We start from the raw sequence: 8,266 nt of genomic DNA, 5'->3' as shown, positions 1-8,266 counted from the left end.
ACTCACACAAAACATATATATCACAGTAAACATCTCTTGAATCTACTCACGAGGTTGAGCGTGGCCTATCCCCTGAGCGAGACTTCAGCAGTGAGCAGGACTTCCGGAATGAGCGTGACATTCAGTTCAGACAGCACAGTGTAAACCAACCCTTCAGTTCAGTTCAAGCAGCACAGTGCCAACTCACAGTTCAGTTCACTTACGGTGTAGACTCACTATTCTGGACTCAACTCTCACTCACGGTTAAAGATAGTCCGAAGGTCTCCAGCGAGTTGAATCATAGGTCAACTCTCTAGTTGTTGATAGGATAGTTCAATTGCCTGATAACAGATGGGGAAAAAACTGTCCCTTAATCTGTAAATGTATTAACCTTTCATACATTTGTATCTCCCTACATTTGCCTTAAAAATATTCAAACATTCTGCTTCCACAGCTGATTGAGGCTGAATTTGAAAGACTCACAGTCCTCCAGCAGAAAACCTCACCTTACTTAAATGGGTGGTATTGTACTTTTAAACATCAAGGGGAAACCTTCTCTCCTCATCCACCCTGTTAAGATTCCCCAGGTCTGCTATATTTTAATCACATCCCTTCTCATTCTCCAAAACATCTGAGGTTGTGAACCGAACCTATTGACCTTCTCTGAATGGGTTGCTATGTATTAAATGTTCTTGCTTGTATAAACAGACCAATACTCACAATATTCCAGATATCCTCAATGCTCTTTATCCGAAGATAACAACCTTGTTCATTTTGTATTCAGTACCTCTTGCAATAACCAAAATAACCAGCTGCAAAACAAAAACATTCCTGTAGTTTTGTTTTAATTCCTTGCCATCCATAATTATCTTTGCTCCCTGCCACTGAGCCAATTTTAGATCATAATTATCAGACACTTGGCATGTATGTTCCAGTTGCATTATATATGTAAATTAAGGCTGAGTACTTTTTTGTACGCTATTCTGACACCTCATATTGTATCATAGATTAGCAGTTTATTATCTTCAGCCTCAGCAATTCTTTATTTGTGTATATATACATTAACAATCACCAGAGTTCAGATTACCAATTCTCAGAACAAATGGCATTTTTAATCTTAAAAAACACAATCCCAATTCATGCATAGAACATGAAGTGTTGGAGTAACTCAGCAGACTTGGCAGCATCTCTGGAGGACATGAATGCTCCCAAGATTACAGCACTTGCAGTTCCCTGTGTCCCCGGATCACAATTCATTTTCTGTTAAGGGATTCCCATATTAATTAATTACAGTAAAACATTTGTTTTGCTCAATTTTATGTTTATTTTCTAACTAGCAAAGAGAAATACGGGAAAATTAAGTGACTTTGAGCTACTTTTTTAAATTAATTTAGTAGTAAATTATGAATCCAAACTTGTAGCACAACTAAGTTAAAAAATGAAAGGAAAAGGCATAAATAGAAATCAGGAAGGCAAACAACATATTTATCTTTATCTCATGACCTCTGAAAAATGAAGATAAGGAAATTATGCTTCAGTTGTATATGTCATTGAGTAGATCACATCTGGTGAACTGCTCTCAGTCCTGGGGACTTACTATTAGGAAGGACAAAGTAGATTGATAAAAAATAAAGGCTCTTACTGACAGTGGGATAAATGGCTTATTTTTGTGTCATTACGAAGGACAGAGAAAATTCTCTGAAATCCAATACTTTGGCTAGGCAGAGTGGGAGAGTTGGCTAATTCTTTTATCAGTCAAGCCCGCTCTGTTATAAGTGACTGAGGCTTAATTTATGCACATAATTCAAATAAAACCAACCTTCACTTACTGCAGATTTTGGTGGAAATTACTTTCCTTTTATTGGGAGAACTCACTCTTACTTCCAGCTGTTTAAAAAGGCTAATAACTATGCTATATTTAGATTAGGGTTACAGTGCGGCAACAGGCCCTTCGGCCCACAGTGTCCTTGCTGACCCTCACATTAACGTTATCGGACAAATCCTAGGGACAATTTACAATTTTACCAAGCCAATTAACCGACAAACCCCCGTACATCTTTGAAGTGTGGGAGGAAACTGGAGATCTCAGGCACAGGTCACGGGGGGAACGTACAAACTCCGTGGAGACGACACCTGTAGTCAGGATCGAACCCGAGTCTCTGGCGCTGTAAAGCAGCAACTCTGCCGCTGGGCTACTGTGTTCCATCTCCCCCACCTCCAACACATTAGCTGACAAAGTGCTCTGTTATTGAAAACCAAGGATATTAAGAACAGACGATAGATGATAAGAGTGTCTGACTTTTCAGCAACTTCCGGCAGCCATGGCATAATGTTTTTTCAGTGTTGTAAAAGCCATCCACAATCTAAACACCCAAGACCTACTGATAGCCATGAATGCAAGTGAATTTGTCAAGGACAGAAAGATAGTTAAATCCAACGAAGGAAACACTTTAAATACCTCTTCCATTACCTCTTCTACTGCGTGTCTGGTACAGTGTGGAAACAGACCCTTTGGCCCACTGAGTCCATACTGGCTATCAATCACTCGTACACTAGTTCTATGTTATCCCACTTTCATATCCTGTACACTAGCGGCAATTTTACAGAAGCATATTAACCGATGAACCTGCACATCTTTGGAATGTAGGAGTAAACCAGAACACCTGGAGAAAACCCACATGGTCACAGGGAGAACGTACAAACTCCACAAAGACAGCACCCGTAGTCAGGAACAAACCCGAGTCTCTGGCTCTGTGAGGCAGTAGTTCCACCACTGCTCCACTGTGCTGCCCTGATGGGAGCACACTTTTAACTCCACCTATAGTAACCCATCTGGACCAAGCTTGCAACCATTTCTGACCAACAGGAAGTCTCAAGTGCCACATACCAGCTTAGACATAACAACATGCCGGGATTGGATGGTATCCCAGTAGACATCTTAAAACTGGGCAGTGAGGAAGTTTAGTCATGAATCCACAACCTCTTCAATTACATTCAGAAAGAGGAGGATAATCCATTGATCCTCAACGATGGAGTGATAATGACCAATTTCACGAAAGGAGGCAATTCTAATTGTGTTAACAATAGAGGGATTTCTATGCATCCACCACAAAGGAAGATGTCACCAGGATCCTCTTCAACTGCCTCCACCTGATGGATGAAGCCACCATCGAACCCTTCCTTTGAGGTCACACTAGACAACGAGTAAAATACATGATGCATGGCTTTTGCCAACATCACTGTTATTTCCATGGTTCAATGGTACTTTATTACCTTTATCGAGGTACAGTGGAATTCCTTTTTTTGCCTCCAGTTCAGTAAAAATCCTACTATACATGGGCACAATCGTACTCAAGTACAAGAGTGCAAGGTTAATAGATGAGTCACTACAGAAGAGACCCCATGTTTCCGGCACAAACTTGTACCCTTCAATTTCAAAAGTTGTTGAAGATGTTCGAGACTGGCGGCAACACTCGGTTAGAGTTACAGGGTCGGCCTGGTAAGGCTCTGCTGCTCTGAGCTGCTGCGGGCTGTATCCAACCGACACGCTCAACGACTCTGATCTAATCAGTGCGTGGAAATCCCTCCACAAATCTGATTGCCTGCAGAAATCCTCAGCCATCTTATGCATGCAAGCCATGATACACACTGACACCGGCTTGCAAGAGAACCATTCTCGGTGAAGAATGGTGTCAAACGAGGCTGTCTCGCTGCCTCAACACTTTTCTCAATCTTCATCTTTCCACCAAGTTGAATTCTACCTCGAACCTGTGAAAATAAACCTCATCTTTAGAACCAATTGTTCAACCAGTGCCAATTATGCTCCAGATGCAAGATTATTAAAGTAAACAATACTTGCTTTCATGCATGTTTTATATATCATTCCTAACTGTCACTGCATGCCATGTTGTCACTTGTGTGCGGAGCACCAAGGCAAATTCCTTGTATGTGAATACTTGACCAATAAATTTTTTTCGTTCATTCATTCAGAGGCTGAAATCTAAGCCATCGTGAATGCATTTAGTAAAATATATAATGGATGGGACTGACATTCAAAGTTTTCAAATCAAAGATTATCTGCCAACTTGGTCCTGCTGCACCACATTGCCCTCAGGCAATAATGTTCAAGGGAAGCCCTGACCAGATGTTCCTCTGCCTATTGTTGTAGGAAGGAACTGCAGATGCTGGTTTAAACTGAAGACAGATACAAAATGCTGGAGTAACTCAACGAGACAGGCAGCTTCTCTGGAGAGAAGGAATGCGTGATGATTTTGGTCGAGACCCTTCTTCAGACCGAGAGTCAGGGGAAAGGAAACGAGAGAAATAAATGATGAAGTAGAGAGTTAGAGAACAAAATGAATGAAAGATATGCAAAAAAAGTAACGATGATAAAGGGAACAGGCCATTGTTAACTGTTGGCCAAGTGAGAATGTGAAGCTGGTCCGACTTGGGTGGGGGAGGGATGGAGAGAAGGAATGGGTGACATATCAGTCTGAAGAAGGGTCTCGACCTGAAACTCCACCCATTCCTTCTCTCCCGAGATGCTGCCTATCCCGCATTGTTACATTTTGTGTCTATCTTCCCTCTACCTATTGACAGCCTCCCCCAATCAACATCTGTAAGACCCTTTCAAATGTCAACAAAAATAACTTTACCCCAATTTGTGGACTAGTACTATCGCTTTCCAGAACTTTTAATACTAATTGAATTGTGACCATGCATCAACAAGATGTTGGATACTGTAAACCTATTTCTACAGTGAGAGTATCCAGAACAAGATCAGCGGACTGCCATTTAGAAGAGTAATCCGATGTACAAAGGGTAATGGAGATCTGCACGCCTTCCTCACAAAAGTTCTTCAGGTCGAGGATCTGATGGATTTCTGCTTGGATTGAATATCAAAAGGTAAGAAGCACAAACACACATGTGTGTTTAAGGTGCTGATCATCCAGAATCACAATGAATACTGATTCAGTTCTCAGATGTTCAATGGTGCATTCAAGTTCCTGTTTGTTGGAATTTACATTCATTTATCCTCTTATTTCCGCAGTTGCTCTCCTTTACAATAATAATGGTCAAGACAGATGCACAAGTAGACATAGGATCGAGGGATACAAAACATTTTTAGTTTCAGTTTTAGTTTTAGAGATACAGCGCGAAAACCAGCCCTTCCCCCTTCCGAGTCCAGACCGACCAGTGGCCCCCGCACATTGACACTACCCTACACACACTAAGGACAATTTTACATTTACCCATAGCCAATTAACCTACACACCTGTACGTCTTTGGAGCGTGGGAGGAAGCCAAAGATCTCGGATAAAACCTATGCAGCTCACAGGGAGAATGTTCAAAATCTGGATCAGTATCGAACCTGGGTCTCTAGTGCTGTAAGGCAGTAGCTCAACTGCTACGCTATCATTCTGCAGCCATGTGAAGGCAGATAGGATTACTTTTGGTTGGCACCATGTTTGACGTGGCCATGGTGGTCTAAAGCCCCCAGCCTGTGCTGTTCTATGTTCTATGCTGGAAGTGATGTCATGCCTAGTCCTTTCTCAATGAGACCTCAATTGACAATGGTGTTACAATTAATCTAGGAAGTGCTCCTCATATGAAATAAATCATTGTTTTAACCCAACCACTATTTAAATGAAATGTTTATTTTTATTATCAGATGGTAAAATGGGTGTTTAAATGTAGGATGATTTTTACAAAAATATTCATATTCTAATGGCGTATTATTTTTATTCTTGATACAGCTTCATAATTGAAAATCAGCCTTTGAAAAGCAAGTGAATAAGTACTATGCAACAAGTAACAAGAGAGTAACAATAAATACAACGTTTATCACTGAGTGTGGAATTTCCTTTGTGGAACATAGCGTGCATAAATATTTCCCATTCGTTGATTAACCTGTAATGTTTTTTTTTTAATCTAAAAGATATTGAAATTCTGCAACATGATTGAAAATCCTACCAAGTTTTCTCAGATAGCAATTAAATAATTTCAGCACAGTCTTCTCTGAGCTGTAAGACTTTGACTGCAAGAAAAACACTTTTGCAAACATGGTATTGAAGACAAAATTATTTTAATTTATACGGGGAGTAGTTAATATCTTGAAGTTGGTGCCAGACGAGTTGGTGGAATCAGATGGAATTATTACATTTAAGATGCATTTAGACACACATTTAAAATTGCAAGGCAAAGAAGGCATTAAGTTTTGTGCTGGAAAAAGGAATTTGTGCAGATGAGATAAAAGCTTGGCATGCAAATAGGGGGCTGAAGGGCCTGACTCTGATTAAGAATTTGGTTGAGTTCCAAAACCCCTACTTTCAATTTCTCCATCTCCACCGCACAGCCAACACATTGCCCTTAACAATCTTTTCTGTTACTTCATCAAATTAAAAATAATTTTCGTTGAGATAGCCCCCAAAGCAAAGTTACCATAAGAGCTGAACAACATGGTTTCATGGCTAAGCAACAGAGAGCAGAGAGAACCTGGGGAATGTATGTTTCTCTTGGTGTAACAGCAATTAAATCGGCAAACAAAACTCGAAATCTCTGAGTCGTCGCTAGCCTCTCCAGATGTAGACACACCCCACTACGTATCAAAACCAACTATCAGCGTACATACAGATAAGAACTAGAAATATCTAGACATGATTATAATATACTGACAATTATAAATGGCTCCTCGACTTGGGTTGGAGGAAGATTCATAATTGTTACCTAGGGAGTAGACCATTGCTTCTTTTTGACCTGCATTAATGAGTTAGACATGTTGGTCCCAGCCATAATTTCTATATTAGCAGATAACACTAAAACTGAAAATATGATAAATTGTGAGGGACAAAATGATAGCTCACAGCAGGGTGTTGACAGCCTGGTGGAATGGGCAAAATAAATTTAATGTGAAAAATTGTGAGTCGATGCATTTAGGTTAGAAGCCTGAGGAGAGACAAGATATAATAAAGGATACTCTTCCAAATGAAATGGAAGAGTGTGGGTGCACAAATCATTGAATGTTGCAGGTTAGATTGATAAAGCAATAAACATGGCATATTTAACTATGGGCTTTATGGACATACAAAGGCATTTGATAAAGTGCCTCATAATAGGGTGGCATCATGTCAGAGCAGTGGAGTTGCTGCCTTACAGTGCCAGAGACTGCGGGTGCTGTCTGTATGGAGTTTGAACGTTCTCCCCGTGACCTGCGTGTGCTTTATCCAGGTGCTCCGGTTTCCTCCCACGCTCCAAAGACGTACGGATTTGTAGGTTAATTGGCTTGGTATAATTGTAAACTGTTCCCAGTGTGTAGGATAGCATACCTACGACCTTCTACGACCTCCTACGACCTCGTGACGACCATGTTGCAAGTATGAGTCAAGGGCAACCTCGACAGAGGTCGTGAATTAGGTCATGAAAGTGGAACGGGCCCTTGCAGGGATCGCTGTTTAGTGCGGACTCAGTGTGCCTGTTTCTGCACTGTATCTCTAGCTTATAAAAAGGAAGTAATGCCGACATGATAAATTAGTTAAAAAAATGTTTGATTGCAAAGTAAATATGTAATTAAGTTTATTGGCCAAGTATTCACATACAAGGAATTTGCCTTGGTGCTCCGCCCACAAGTAACAACATGACATACAGTGACAGTTACGAATGACTCAGAAAACACTAAACATTAATAATATTAAAACATTAATGATAAAACAACATTGAACCAATAAAAACCAGATCAAGCATGTGAACCAATAAAATACCAGATCAAAAGGAGGCTACAGATTTTTGGATGTTGAGTGGAGCAACTACTTGTGGATAAAAACAGTTTTTATGTCTGGCTTTGGCAGCTTTGACAGTCCGGAGACACCTTCCAGAGGGAAGTGATTCAAAGGGTGAGAGGGGTCAGAGATGATCTTGCCTGCTCGCTTCCTGGCCCTTGCAGTGTACAGTTCATCAATGGAGGGAAGGTTGCAGCCAATAACCTTCTCTGCTGATCGGATGATTCGCTGCAGCCTCCAGGTGTCGTGCTTGGTGGCTGAGCCAAACCAGACCATGATGGAGAAGCTGAGGACAGACTCTACGATGGCCGTGCAGAATTGGACCATCATTGCCTGTGGCAGATTGTGCTTCCTCAGCTGCCGTAATGTACTCACTAAACAAAAGGACCCTAAACAACAGTCTGAAGAAGGGTCCTGACCCGAAATGTCACCAATCCATGTTCTCCAGAGATGCTGCCGGACCCGCTGAGTTACTCCAGCACTTTTCCAGTATGAACCAGCATCTGCAGCTC

The sequence above is a fragment of the Leucoraja erinacea genome, chromosome 1 (assembly GCF_028641065.1).
Source record: "Leucoraja erinacea ecotype New England chromosome 1, Leri_hhj_1, whole genome shotgun sequence".
NCBI classification, from domain to species: domain Eukaryota; kingdom Metazoa; phylum Chordata; class Chondrichthyes; order Rajiformes; family Rajidae; genus Leucoraja; species Leucoraja erinaceus.
This window is presented reverse-complemented; position numbering follows the sequence as displayed.